Below are 16,509 nucleotides of genomic sequence, written 5' to 3'. Positions count from 1 at the left end.
GGTAAGGAATCTCAACATTCTCAGAAAATGAATTGGTTCTGACTCTACATTTTTGCCGGTCGCGGTGGCCGTGCGGTTCTAGGCGCTCCAGTCCGGAGCCGCGCTGCTGCTACGGTCGCAGGTTCGAATCCTGCCTCGGGCATGGGTGTGTGTGATGTCCTTAGGTTAGTTAGGTTTAAGTAGTTCTAAGTTCTAGGGGACTGACGACCACAGCAGTTGAGTCCCTTAGTGCTCAGAGCCATTTGAACCATTTGAACCCTACATATTTATTTTGCTAAGGCACGTAGCTGCCTACGAAAGTTTGTGAAATTATCTCAACCAACATCACTTTACAGCCATTACTGAGAAGCTCCTCATTTATAAACAGTGACCATATTTTAGGGTAGCTGATTTTGGGAAAGGAACGCATTATGTGAAACTTATAGAACTGCTCCTCAAGCATTATTTTATGTGCAGAATAAATCATTGACATACATCAAAATGTTTTTAGCAGAAACGTAAAGTTGTAAGACAACTGTATACCAAGCTTATTTTATTTAAAGGTCAGTGAAAAAATTACAACGATAGAATGTTAACGAAACCACTGTGAAAATGATATGGCAATGAAAATATTGTAGAAATAAAATGTCAACAATACCTTGTAAAATAAAGCACTCCGTCTTCAGGCCACAAGTGGCCCATCGCGACCATACGACCGCCGTGTCATCCTCAGTTGAGGATGTGGATAGGAGGGGCGTGTGGTCAGCACACCGCTCTCTTGTAAAATAAAACATCAATAAATTATTTTATTGTCTTGTAAGTTTTATTGAATTACTGGTATTTTTTACCTGTAACAAATATTTCGTTTAAAATATTCTCGCCCATAGTGGGCTGGTTTTTGAGGCTGTGACCTTATGCTAAAAACAATTAAAAAAACAGAATTTTTGCGCGCGGATTCTGTTAGCTAAACATAACGCGTTTCGAAGTTTGCTCCATAATTTTCAGTTGGTATCTGCTCAATTTGTATTGACTTATTGACTTATGTTCAGTTAGCGAGGAACAAGACGTTATCACAATTCGACACACAGGTTTTCAGTCGTCTTGCAGTTTTATCGGAGTCTGAAAGTTTATATGTATTTCGATAGAACTTTATTTGTGGCGGCCAGTGCACACAGAAATCACCGCTGTTTCCTGTATTTTGAGAAAAAATGAAGCTAGCATGAGCTATATGAAATTAGTCAATGGCAATTTCAAGGGGGTTTGACAAGGCCGACGACACGCCCTGGCTACAGAAAACAAAAAAATGGACGGAAATTCAATTTGCTTCAAACATGGCGGACGTATAGTCACTGTGAAATTTAAACTCGTTGATCTGAACACGCCCTGTGAGACCTCTGTGATAGGCTTTGGTAATGTTGGTAGTATCTGACGTCAGAGGTTTTCTGACCAGTTTAACAGAGAGGTAGAATTTTGTGAGGGTACAAACTTGCTTCCATTACGTCACTTGGAGCTGTTCTTCTTGACCTAAAAGGAAACGTGTTCGAAAACTTATACTTCCTATTATTGATTACAGCAATGTTATCCCGTAAGGCCTTTCATGGGAAAGCTCACTTCTCCTGGAAATGGTTATGAATGCCTATGTACGTTGTATCTGTGATAATCCACTCTTTGATCAAATTTCGCCAGCATATGCACACACACACACACACACACACACACACACACACACACACACACACACACACACGTGTTTGTCCACATTACTTATAATTTACTGTTTGTAATGTATATATATGTTAAGCACATATAGAATGTAGTCATCGTGTGTTTCAAGCGACGCCGGCCATTGACAAAAAGCGTCTGCTTCTCTCGTTCCGAAGGAAACGTTTTTGAACGAATCGAAAAGGGAAAATCAAGGAAGATACTGTGTTGAACCTATGTTAACCGATATGGCAAATGGTAGAGGACACTGGTGTTAGCTGGTTATTTTTAATCACAAATCACAATAAAATAGATTAGATATTGTGTGTTGTGGATATTGAAACGGAAACATCAGGTCGATCGGCGTAAATGTCTTGAAAGTGATACTGCACAAGGCTGTGCTAGTATTGTGGCTACTTGGTTTACTCGACTCAGTAACGTAGTGGATAACATGACATCATAACATGAAAAAAATAGTGGTAGAGGTAGAGCGGTACTAAAATCAATAAGCGGAAAGTCTATGGAATACACTTCTGGGGGTATACAGATTGTTTATTTAATTATTTAACTTGATCTAATTAGGACCAACAGACTCTCCCTTACATCAGACTTGGGTTTCACACATACAGTACCTTTTTTACATCATAGTTTCCTAAGAAAAAGTAATTTTAATATGACAAATATACTAAAATGGTTTGATGGGCTGAAGTGACCATGCGCTAATAAAGTTAATGCTGGCAATACTTGTACAACTGCAGCTGCTGCCACTAATAGTGGCAACAGTAAAAACAATACTGATAATAGTAATGAAAATCATGACAATAAGGATATAAAACCAATTTGTAGGTGTGCAAGGTAGATGTTTTCTGATATAACGATTTCTGGGGAAAGCAAAATTAAGGAGATGCACCAGCTAAGAATACTGGGAAAAGAGGAAGATCTGGTTGAAAAGAAAGATGCGAGAAGGTAACGTGTGCGTACAGGGACAATGGCTTTCCTTATCGTTGCTTTAGTAGCTATAGCATTAACTGTCTTCTGAAGCTGGAGATGTTATTCAGTTTTCTGATATACATTCCAGAGTCGCGTTCCTGCTTCTGTGAAGGACTTCGACGAAGTGGCTGAACGATACTGCGGGACAGAAAGTATTTTGCCCTGATGGGATGCCCTGATGGGATGCAATGTTGTTCAGATAAATGCGTTAAGGTAGAGGAGAGATACGAGGGACGACGTTCGTTCGAACATCATAAATATAACGAACACTGGAATTCATAACCAATTCCAAGCGCGGTGAGTTTTCCTGTGAAAGGCCTTGCATGATAACATCCCTATAATCAATAGTAGGAGGTAAACGTGTTCGTAAAAGTTTCTTTTCAGGGCAAGAAGAACAGCTTTTTATATTTCTGTAGGGCATTGAGAGATGCTGAAGCCTTGTTGCACATTGCAGTTGCTTACTCAGTCCAGTTAGTGCTAGCTATAGCAATTTTTGATATCCTGGAGAAGTGAGCTATGTATCGAATGGTGCAATACAGGGATTGTGTAAAACAGCGAAGAGACTGCAAGGGTATAAAAATTAGCTGGAAAATGGACTGTCGAAGACCTTTGGTTCTAAAGGTACGTAGAGACTGAAATATTAGTGCAAGTCAGAAAGAAAGGTAGCCCAACAAAAGTTCATCAAAAGACAGATTAGTCAAAAAGTGTAACTAGGTTAGTCTTCTACTCGGTGTACAACTGTATGTTGCTGTTATGGTCTTCAGTCCAAAGACTAGCCTGTCCAGTGCTTGGCTTTTTCATATTTGCTTAACTGCTGCAGCTTACATCGATCTGAATCCGCTTATCGTAAGTAATTAAGCCTTGGTCTCCTTCTTCAATTACTGTCCCTCCCACTGTCCTCCGTTGCCAGACGCTGTATTTTTGGATGACTAAGAACATGTCCTGTCAACAATTCCCCTCTTACAGTCAATTTGTCGAAAAAAGTACATTTCTCCCCGGTTCCATTCAGTACCCCTCATTAGTTATATGATAGATCCATCAAATTTTCACCATTATTCCGTAAATTCAAAACCTTCTACGCATGAAAGAACTATTTGTCGTCCCCGTTTCATTCCTGTACAAGGGAATTCCTGACATTTACATTTTTATTCGATGTCAAGCTGTCTGCCTTTCTTAGAGACGCTTTCTTCTGACAGTCGACGTTTTATGTCACCTCTACTTGAAACGTCCCCTTAGATTAATTATAAATGACTGTGCTGATAAACCTCTTACGTTATTTGATTTTCAAACAGGTGAGCAAAACTGAACGTACTCAGACATTTCTCTCTTTACTTTTCTGATCATCACTAAACTGACACACAAAATTTTTGCGCAACGCAGTCTGACTTTCAAAAATCCCTACAAAAGAATGGCCCTGACTAACAATAACCTATACCTTTCATGAATCACTTACCTCACAAAAATCTTCGTCACTCGAACTACTCAAATACAGCGAGCGCCAGTACTGCCAGCTAAATAAAAGATTCTAACTACTGAGGGCACTAACTACTGATAGGCATACTTAGCAAATGAAAAGATTTTGATAGAGAACAAACAATGTATTTATCTTACTAATGTTCAAAAGTCATATCAGTTCATGACATCCAGTCTTACAAATTTACTCTTTCTGATGGACACACCTCCAGATCATCCGCTCTCAAAACTCCACCATCTCTCTCCCCACCTCCACCACTGCTGGCGGCTCACCTCCAACTGCGCAACGCTAGTGCTGTTCACACGCAACTGTCCAACACTACAATAGCAAAATTCCAACAATGCAAACCAGCCACAGACTGCACGCAGCACAGTCAGTGATTTTCATACAGAGCGCTACGTGGCGTTACCAACATAAAAACCTAAACAGCCTACTTACATACTCTGGCCATCGTCAGTTATTTTGGTACCGAAATAGCAAAACTCATAAACTCATTTCCTAACTTAATTCCCTAAGCGTCACCTGATTTTATTCTACCTCATTCTATTCGCTTTGTTACACTTTTGTTGATGTTCATGTTGTAACTTCTTTTCAAGGTACTATCCACTCTGTCAACTGCTCTTTCAAGTCTTCTGCAGTCTCTAACAGAATTACAATGCCGTCTGCAACCTTCAGAGCTATAATTTCTTCTCGCTGAACGCTAATTCCCCTTCCAAATTTTTCCTCGGTGTCCTTTGTTGTCAGCTTATTGTGTAGATCTAACGCCGTAGGGGATTTCCAGTCACCAGTCGACGCGGAGTACCGTTGCTTTCAGGTTGCCAGTGTACTGTGAGGAGTAGAAACGCCAGCCAGTGGCCTCGTGGCAGGCAGCGGGTGCAGCGCCCATTACACAAGAACGCCAGCGCGCCTCGCGAGGGGCTGGCCCGGAAATGCCTGTGCACCTGTAGTGGGCTGCTGAGTCAGTGGGTCAGCGCAGGCGCCAAGCACTGACTCATGCACCGCGACCAGCGCCGGAAATTCCCGCGCCCCGTCCCGCTTGCTCTTGCGCCGTACCCATAGCTGGGCGTAAGACCATGAATCCGTTAATCGTTAGTGAGAGTTAACTTTTCGAGTAACGGACTAACTTTTAAGTTGATTTCACAAAACGATAACGGACTTTTTAGCTTCCTTTATCTTCCATTGAGTGGGTTAATCGTTAGTTACGAACCTACTATTTATGACAAAATAAATGGTTCAAATGGCTCTGAGCACTATGGGACTTAACATCTGAGGTCATCAGTCCCCTAGAACTTAGAGCTACTTAAATCTAACTAACCTAAGGACATCACACACATCCATGCTCGAGGCAGGATTCGAACCTGCGACCGTAGCGGTCGCGCGGTTCCAGACTGAAGCGCCTAGAACCGCTCGGCCACACCGGCCAGCATTTATGACAAAAATGACGCCGCAAGACGAAGGGAAATCATGTTCTGACGAGTTCAGGTGCGCGCGGTTGACGTAAACAATCGAGTGCAAGAGAGAAAATCTGGCTGTCTGCTGTTTATTATTGTTTGTTTACTGAGTTCACATCAAGTACTACTTGCAGTTATTGCATATGAAAAATCACATGCAAGGGATGGATCCAAAATTCTTGCTTATAAAACCTCTATTATACCATAGATAAATAAAAATCGGGCCCAGTTTTCTTAAACAGTCCCATTTATTAACTTAAGAACTGGTAATTTAGGGTAAACACACAAGTATGTCAGAGCTGACAAACTGAACTCAAGGAAAGGATAGTGAGTTATACACAAAAGCGCTAAAGAAACTAGTATAGGCACGCATATTCAAACACAGGCAGAATACGGCGCTGCGGTCGGCAACGCATGTATAAGACAAGTTTCTGGCGCAGTTGTCAGATCGGTTACTGCTGCTACAATGGCAGTTATAAAGATTTACGCGACTTTGAACGTGGTGTTATAATCGACACACGACAGATGTGACACAGCATTTCCGAGGTAGCGATGAAGGGGGAGTTTTTCCCGTACTACCGTTTCACGAGTATACCGTGAATATCAGTAATCCTGTAAAACATCAAATCTCCGCTGTGGCGGGAAACCTGCAAGAAGGGGACCAACAACGACTGTAGAGACTCGATCAGCGTGACAGAAGTGCAACCCTTCCGCAAATTGCTGCAGATTTCAGTGCTGAGCCATCAACAAGTGTCAGCGTGCGAACCGTTCAATGAAACATCATCGGTATGGGCTTTTGGAGCGGAAGGCCCACTCGTGTACCTTTGATGACTGCGCGCCACAAAGCCTTACGCCTCACCTGGGCCCGTCAACACCGACATTGGACTGTTGATGACTGGAAACATTTTGGCTGGTCGGACGAGTCTCGTCTCAAACTGTATCCAGCGGATGGACGTTTACGGGTCTGGAGACAACCAGATGAATCCATGGACCCTGCATGTCAGCAGGGGACTGATCAAGCTTGTGGAAGCTCTGTAATGGTGTGGGGCGTGTGCAGTTGGAGTGATATGGGACCCCTGATACGTCTAGAAAAGACTCTGATAGGTGACATGTACGTAAGCATCCTGTCTGATCACCTGCATCCATTCATGTCCATTGAGCAATCCCAGAAGGACAATATGACACCCCACACTTCCAGAATTGCTACAGAGTGGTTCCACGAACACTCTCCTGAGTTTAAACACTTCTGCTGGGCACAAAACTCCCCAGACATGAAAATTGAGCATATATGGAATGCCTTGCAACGTGCTGTTCGGAAGAGATCTCCATCCCCTCATACTCTTAGGGATTTATGGACAGCCCTGCACGATTCATGGTATAAATTCCCTTCATCACTGCTTCAGACATTAATCGAGTCTATGTCACGCCGTGCTGCGTCACATCAGCGTGCTCGCGACGAGCCCTACACGATATTAGGCACGTGTACCAGTTGAAACGTCCCCTTAGAAAAATTGTGCAAGACTGCTTAAACTGTCACACAATATTTTTAGCGCAACGCAATCTGACTTTCAAAAATCCCTACAAAAGAATGGCCCTGACTATACGTTTCACAAATCACTTACCTCACCAAAAATCTTCGTTACTCGAACTATTGCAATACAGCAAGCGCCACTACTGCCAGCTAAATAAAAGATCAAACTATGGAAGGCACTAACTACTGATAGGCATAGTTAGCAAATGAAAGATTTTAATAGAGAACAAACAATGTATTTACCTTAATAGTCATAATATATATATATATATATATATATATATATATATATATATATATATATATATATATATATATGTTCATGAAATCCAGTCTTACAAATTTCAAAACCCCGCCATCTTTCTCCACACGTCCACCACTGCTGGCGGCTCACATCCAACTGCACAACGCTACGCGCTGTTAACATCCAGCTGCCGCTGCCCCACACTACAATGGCAGACAACAATGCAAACTAGCCACAGACTGCACACAGCACAGCCAGTGATTTTCATACAGAGCGTTACGTAACGTTGCCAATAAGAAAACATAAACAGCCTACTTACATAGCCCCCATGCTCCCCACAAAAAATTTTACAAATTGTTTTGGACAGTGGCCAATAATGATTTGATAAAATTTTTCATAATTACAATAACAAAGAAATCAAATGAACACACTTATTGATACAATGTTGGTCAAAAGCTAAAATTTTCTCACAGTCCATAAAGACAGTCCTGATCATTCATCACAATAAAACTGCCGTTTCTTTTCTCAAAATCTGAGCAGTAAAAGACAATGCACACAGAAGTAGTGGATTTCCATGCAGTCTTGAAGAAGTAGTGTTGTCCTTCCAACGGAAAGACAGTGCTGACTCTTGACATGCTGACAGGTAATGGCCCACAGCAGAGCAAACCCACCGCAGAGTCAGTCGAAGTTTTGAGGAATATTGGTAGGTAGGTGATCACAGAACAGACCACTGCAGTCTTGTTAGAGATTACGTTATTGGTGGGCCACCAGAGGTGCAGACCCACTGCAGTCCTTGTAGAGACGGCCAGCAGCCATCTGTTGCGACTGTGCAGGTGCACAATCACCATCGAAGAGTTTTGTGGACAATATAGCAACTCCATGAACCACCACTTGTGCACTCATAATTTTTTTTTTTTGAAATGTCCTTAGAACCAGCTATGCTGTTATCCAGTCCCTTGCTGAATTATTAACACTCGTGCAAACACTATCAGTCCCTACTTCTCTCATATTGTCCATATACTATGACCAACAGAAACGTGTGCAGTGAAATGTAACTTACAAGTTACTTAATTTGATGAACTGGTGTCAATTACAATTTTATAACATAAGAATACAATAACAAAGGTACAAAATACATCATCAAAGAACATAACAATACAGATAACATTTGTAGTAATACGGGCTTTACAAAAGAATACATCAGTGTTACAGGAATTATGACATAAGTAAATACATAAAAGATCAGAATAACTTTTGAAACATCAACATCACACAAGAGCATTAAAACAAAACAGAATAAATAATGTCTAAGCATATTTACAAGGTAAATAACATATTATCAGAAAAATTCTACAACATAAATCTTATTAGCTAGACACATACAGACAGAAAAAACACAAATTCACATAGTGTAATAACACAAAAATACAGGACAGGGTTTGTTTTCAGTGTGACATTTGGTACTGCAGTCCACCCCAAAAATTCATTCCATATATCATCCCTCCTATTTCAACATTTGCTCCAGCCAAAAAAAAAAAAAAAAATCCTATCCAAGCATGCTTTCTGTATTTATATGTTCACACAATTCTTACCTCATTATTTATTTTCCATTATCTTACCTCATCATTTATTTCCAAGAAAATCCTACCTAAACCTGTTGTCCCTAAACCCTACTTTTTTGGTTCATATCCTCTTTCAAAATACTTTTTTGGCCAAACCATTTTCTTATAGCTTCTCAATGCATTTCTTCCAATTCATCATAGTTAGTTTCTTATATAGTTTACCCCCTCTTAAGCTAACTTAAATCTACTGAGCTCAAATGCTAAACTAAGGGACAAGGTAATGCAGCAGCACAAAACGATTAACACAAACAGCAATGACAAAAATTTCAAATTGGCAAAGCAATTGCAATATTACAACTAATATAAGGCACTGTGCAGCAAACAAGAAAAATAAATCCATAGTAAAACTGGCTTAACAGCGTAATACAAAGTCAAATTCAGTAGCACTATGCCGGGCACACAGCAGCAGCAAATGCAATAACTTATATTTAAACATGACAAAGCTCAAGCAGAAAAATTATTACATTAAAGACAACAATGCAGACAGGGGAAATGTATATTCACATCTTAATATCTATGTAATTAAAGTGGTGCACCACAAGAAGTTATTCTACCAAAAAAATTACCAAGTAGCTGAAAAGAAAATTCCGTATGCACTTCCTGTGAAGGGAAATGTCTTTTTATGCTCCTTCATTTTTTTTTTGAATAGATCATAAAATTATTTACTGGGTCTGTAGGCATAAAATATTTATATTAGTACATCTATTAAATTTTATTTAACCAATGCTGCAGTGCAGCTAGAAACTAGATATTAAACAAAACGAGTAAATAAATACATAAAGCAAGCCATATGGCATTTCTCTCAACTAGCAAGACAATAACCGTGAAATGTTTCTCATCGTTTCATTAGGCATTTTAGTAAATATCATAAATTAAGAGCTCCACAGTATAATCATATGTTTTCAAGTTTGAGCGTGTCATATTTGCGATGCTTTCTACAAAGGAATGTCAATAGTGAGGATAATGGCCTCCCTTTTTTTTCTACCTGTGCCTCTGAAAAGGCACACTCTAATGGCTTTGTCTCCAGGCATCTGACACAGCTGGGTGCCCACGACGCATTACGTGCAGGTGGTCACTTAACTTTCTTACGGAAATATTTACGACAGCAGTTTCCGCTACAGTGGCAGTCTCATATAAAAAATTTCACAGGTCGAGAATTTGCGTTGCAAATGTGTAGATACAAAATCTTATGAATATAACAGTGTCCAAAAAAATTTCGATGGCATTGTGATACATTCACACATTTACACACATTTCATAACTCTTAAAGTACGATTCTTGGTTTCCAACATCCTTTTTCACAAGTCAGAGTCCCTAACCACTATTCATTACTCCTTACCTTATTCCACATATAAATATTCGTCGACACTTCTTCAATATTTCATCATAACAGATACGTAGCATAATCAAATTCCTGATAAAGCATCAGCTTATTGACCAGCAGCATAATACACATCGTCGTCGTAAAAATAACATCATAACACCTCAGTCAAATCTCAACAACGTCGTAGCTTTCTGCAATAATTTCAAAACCTAAAAAATATTCTCTGCTCATTTCAATAGTGTCACCTACCTCAAACGTACCTTAAAAATCATGATCTCATATCAAATACATCATTCAAAGATCTCATAGTATCACAATGGTTCTGAAAAAATATGAAGAGTTCACAAAGTACAGACAAAATACAATTTCGTAAGTGTGAAGTTATCCAACGGTGTAATTACGTAAACATCTGTCACTGCCGTAGTAAAAAAGTTTGTCTCTCTCAGTTAAATGATCAGATAGCTGTGTAATTCTGTGTTAGAGAAATATGATACCGATGTGTAAAGTTGTATAAGCAAATACCATATTAGCTAGGGCTCCTTGTGCTTGCCAAACACATGGTACACAAAGTAGGTGTGTACCCCCTGAGGATTAATGTAATTATACCCTCAGGTGTTCCAGGTTACAGCAATGGAATGAAATGTATCACGGAAAACACCTGTATCTTTGTACTTCAAATATCTTAAAAAATAAATGTTTTAAGTGCGAAATTAATCACTCAGATACGTGTACTGTAGCGCTAAACTGTGGGTCATGTTGTAAGATAATCTCTGTGGAAGTCTCATAGTTATCGTCCTCCGAAAGCTAAGTTCTGCAGAAGTCAATGTACTTACCTCATGAGAAACAAAAGTGAAATGCTTTGTGTATAGATATCGTAGTTATTACGCTTATTGTTGTGATGAAAGTACTGTACTGTAACGTATTGTTGTGCTATGGAAAAGGCTGTCTCATTGTAGCTATACCACAAAAGTTACTACTAAAACATGTTTTACTTTCCAGAATAAAACAGAAAACTCTGCAGATATAAAACAGAAACACTGTAAAAGCAACGTTGTAGATGGTCACTCATTAGTAGCGTCATGATAAAATCGTGTAGCTGTCACATAAACTAACCACTATGTCATCTGGTATCTCACTGAAAGTACTTTAAATCCAGAATGTGTTTTCAAGTAAACCAAAACGTTGCATTAAAATCTCATTAGCAGTACCAGTATATGTCCTAAGTATGTAAGCCTGATAGTCGTTACGTAATCGAGCAACTACCAAGCAAGAATGTACAAATACAACACTGTGTTGTCTGTTCGGTATAACAATGCATTCGTAATTTCTGTTTAAAAATGTTCGCTAGGTTCTAGACTGGATATTTAACTTCAAACATTGTTGCGTGTTAACAGTTTCTTAAGTCTGACAAAGCATACTAGAAATGTGAAGTGAAAAGTTTTATGGCAAAGACAAAGTTAAAAGCAGATTATCTTTCAATAAACGGTTTTACATGTGAAATTTGGTGTAAACCTTTACTCTTCCTAGTACGCAGAGTTTCAACTTCAACGCAATTATCATGTGGTATACGTCGGATTCTGTAAGGTACATTGTAAACTAGAAAGAATTTGTGACTCACGTGTTTCTTCTTATGTGACAATGAATGAGCTTTAATGAGAACTTTCTGACCAATATATAATTTCTTTTCATTTGCTTTACCGTGTAGTTTTCTGCTTTTGTCTGCTGCAGATTTTATATTTTTAATAGCCAAATCAATTATGTCCTTGTGTCGAAGTTTACGTGTATTCGGGAAAGGTACAAGCTCTCTGATTCTGTTCGGTGGTTCTTCATTCTTCAGTACAAGAGTAGGTGGTAAAGCAGTGGAATCATGAGGCATTTCATTCAGCACGTTTTGAAATAAGTGTAAATATCTGTCCCAATGCTGATGCTTTCTGTGACAATAAAGTCTGCAAAGCTTATTGATTTCTTTCATAATCCGTTCGGAGGGGTTACAATGTGGTGAGTACAATGAAATAAAAACAGGTTTGATTTTATGGTTGCGAAGCATGCGTGACCAAACAGCAGATCTGAATTGCGGTCCGTTATCTGAAATGACTTTACTAACGTGTCCAACTTCACGTAAGAAATTTTTAACAAAGGCGTTGGATACAGACCGTCCAGTGGCTTTACGTAACGGTGTGAAAGAAACAAATTTTGAAGTAAGTTTAACAGCGACTAGAACGTACGAAAATCCATTAGATGTTCTGACAAGCGGTCCCAAGAGATCAACAGCAGCAAATTCTTTTAATTTAGAAGGCATAGTAGGAAACAACGGAACACGATGTGAGACAGTAGATGGTTTCGCCTTTTGACAAAGTTTACAAATAGACAAGACTCTTCGAATTCTCTTTTCCATATTGTTAAAATAACAAGTCGTTCGAAGAATATGATAACATTTTCGTGGACCAAAATGTGCGTAGATGAAATGAATGTACCAAATGAGCTTATTAACAAAATCGTCTGGAATGCAAAGTACCCATAGCTTGTCATCAACAGTGCAGCGTTTGAAGAGTATGTTGTTTCTAACCAGGTAATAATGCCGAATCTATGTGTGTGTCCTTTCATGCCATTTGCTCTTGATGTCTTTCCAAATCGGATCTTTATCTTGTTCATGAGCAATGTCCTTTAAAAATGTGGTGATGAAGTTTTCAAAGGTGACTTTCTGAATGTAAACAATGCTGAAATTTTTCTCGTGGTTGCCTTCTGTGTTACTTTTCTCAAGCCCAGTCGGTGCGCGTGACAGTGCGTCCGCAACAATGTTCTCCTTGCCGGGAATGTAGACTATTGTGAAGCGGAATTCTTGCAGAAACAGTGCCCAACGTTTTAACCTGTCATGATTTAATTTTGAAGACATTATAAATTGTAATGCACGATGATCACTGTATACTTTTACGTGCTTACCAGAAAGAAAGAAACGGAATTTGTTAAATGCCCAAACGATAGCTAAAGCTTCTAATTCAGTAACGGAATTTTTTTTTCAGATTTTGTTAGCAGTCGGCTAGCAAAAGCAATGGTTTTCTGAACAGTAGTGTCATTTTCTATGGCTTCTGGAAATAAATGGGCACCAAGACCGACTTTAGAAGAATCCGTGCTAAGGCAGAAATCTTGTGACAGATCTGGATGAGCTAGTATTGGCGCGTTAATTAGCGTTTCTTTCAAAGAATTGAATTCCAACTGTGCTTGTTCGTCCCAGTTCCAAATAGTATTTTTTCCAGTGAGAGAACAAAGTTTTGGTGTAACTAGAATTTGCATATTCAGAAACCGACGGTAAAAATTTACGAGACCTAGAAAACTGCGGACTTGTTTTTTTGTGGATGGAACTGGAATGGCTCTGATTGCTTCTAACTTTTCAGGATCCGGCTGAATGCCTTCAGAAGAAATAAGATGTCCCAAAAACCTCACCTTTGACCTACCGAATTCAGATGTTTCCAAGTTAACTGTAATTCCAGATTCTGCAAAAATATGTAACATGCTGTTGAGGATGCGATTGTGTTGTTCCCATGAGGCTTCTGCTATCAGAATATCGTCCACATATAAGGTGATGTGACGTTTTAAGAACTCAGGTAATATGGAATTTAGCCCGCGAATGAATGCTGCCGAAGAAATGTTCAAACCAAAAGGAAGTTTCCGAAACTGATAACAAACGCCGAAACAAAGGAAAGCTGTGTATTTTCTACATTCTGGATGAAGTTCGATCTGATAAAAGCTGGATCTGAGATCAACAGAAGACAACACTTTTACGCCATTAAAATTTTGAAGAAGTTCTTCCACCGTTTGCGGTCTGTCTGTTTCAGAAATGATGATAGTATTGATTTGTCTCGAATCTAAGACAAGTCTGATCGATCCATTTTTATCTCAACAACATGTAATGGATTATTGTATGAGCTTACTGCAGGCTCAATAATGCCCTCATTAAGCATAGATTGTATTTATGTTCTAACACGGTCCCTATAAAGTGCTGGAATTACGTATGGTCTAACACAAAATTTAGTGTGATCACTGTGGAATGTGCTTGTAAAATCTCAAAAAGGTCTTGCCTATCAGTGTCATTACAATTCTCAATTGTTCGAATTTTATTCTGAATTAACTCATTAGTATCAAATATGTCGTCGATATCATCCCTGTCAGTACTTGTAGAGTGATTGTTAGTGTCTAGTTCCGTAGAAAATTCCGAACTGTTGTCTAACAGAAGGTAAAGCCGATTAATTTCCTCGTCATGGTTTGAGAGCCAATCTTCAAATTTCAAAGCTATTGACTTACCTTTTTTCTCTAAACTTATTTCAGCATCGTGAAAGTTTAAGATTGCTTCGTATTCATTCAAAAAGTCTACTCCCAATATAATTTCCGTCGACAATAATGGAACAATGAGAAAGTTCATAGAGAAGCTGTGGCTTTGACAAAAGAATTCTAATTTGGTTTGTTGGCGTACATCTACACTTTTTCCAACTATTGCACCTTGTAATTTAATCTTACGTAACGGAAGTGTGGGGCAATCGTTCGATTTGTTGCATTTGCTAAAGGCTGTTTCACTAATTACTGAAATGGGACTGCCAGAGTCAAGTACTGCAGTAAATTTTACGTCACTTACTGTAATGTGAATCACAGGATATGCAATGTTGTTATGTTTTATGTCGTGTTCCTGGAGTAAGATGTCCCTAATGTCTTCCATTTTTACGTAATTACTAGCTACGGCAGCTGTGTCGTCAGTTTCATATGTACGTTTTGTGGCTGCCAGCGGTATGAGTCATTGCCTATTGTCTCTTTGTTGGCGCGCGTCGTTATTGGGATTTGGAGACCTAACTTCTACAAATTCACCTTGTCGAGAGTGCCTTGCTCTGTTTGAATCCCGCCAGTTCTGATGGAATTCAGGTCTGTCGTTTTGTCGGTAGTTTACATAGTTTCTTGTTTGTCGGTCATGTGGTGGAGAATTTCTCCTGGAATGGTAACTGCGCGCTGAACTGATGCGTCTTAAGTTATTCTGTCTCCCTTGATAATAATTGTTTTTGTTCCCATATTGTCTGTTTCTATGGTAATCTCTGTCATATTAATTACTACAGAAATGCGACCTTTCTCTGTAACTATTATTACTCTGCCAGTGGTTGTCATATGGGTGGTGTCTGTTTTGGTCACGATTTGCGTTGTAAGAATAGCCTTGTCGTGTCCAGTTATTGTTTCTGTCGTCACGGAATTGTGACGGATGTGACCTGTAGTGATTGTTTTCCTGTTTTCGCATCCCGTGACTGTCAGAGTCAATTTCTAATTCTTGTAAGAGTCTCTGAAAAGCTTCAATGTTGTCTTTGCAACGTCCTGCCAAAATAATATTTCTTAAATGTTCAGGCAATTTCATTAAGCAAATGCGGATGAGTTCTGAAGGACTGTATGGGTTTGACAGGTATTGATTCTTGTGCAACATGTCTTCTAAATATTTGACAAAACTGGAAAATTCAGATTGTTCAAAGTGTTTCATCATCATGATGCTATGTTTTACTCGGTCTTGCGTAGCTTGAGACCAATATGCTGAGAGGAAAGCATGATAAAATTCTCCTTCACTGTGACAATCGTGAATGACCGATCGCATTCTTACAGCTGGTTCATTCTCTAAGTAGCCAAACATAAATTCTAATCTGTGCTCTAATGACCAGTTGGGAGGAAAACAATGAGAGAATTGATGGAGCCATGCTTGTGGATGAATGTCGTTGCCAGAATTCTTAAATGTTTTGAATTTACGTGTAGTAATGAACAGCTTATAGTCAAAATCATCATGTCGGCGAGTCGCATGTCGGTCATTGTTACGTCGTTTCGGCAGTTCCATCTCAAAATTCGGTGTACCTTGCCAATTTCTTTCATAATTTCCGATGTGCCCTGAGTTATTATTTTGTGGCTGTTCCGTATTTCTATGTCCCTCTTCCCGTATTGGAGCGCGAGTGGCCTCTGAAAAACGTAATTCTTGTATTACCTGTGTCAGCTCATCTTGTACTTCCCGGATTTCTCTTTGGTGTTGCGTATTAATTTGATTCTGATTTTGTTTGAATTTCCTAACTTGTTCGCACTCTTCTGTGTCATTAAAGACTACCGGTTTTGTGTCATTCACATTATCATCTACCTTCGTAGATAAATTATTTAGCTGATCCGAAAGTTCAACTACTTTCTCTGA

This window comes from Schistocerca piceifrons, chromosome 7, assembly GCF_021461385.2.
Source record: "Schistocerca piceifrons isolate TAMUIC-IGC-003096 chromosome 7, iqSchPice1.1, whole genome shotgun sequence".
NCBI lineage: Eukaryota > Metazoa > Arthropoda > Insecta > Orthoptera > Acrididae > Schistocerca > Schistocerca piceifrons.
This window is presented reverse-complemented; position numbering follows the sequence as displayed.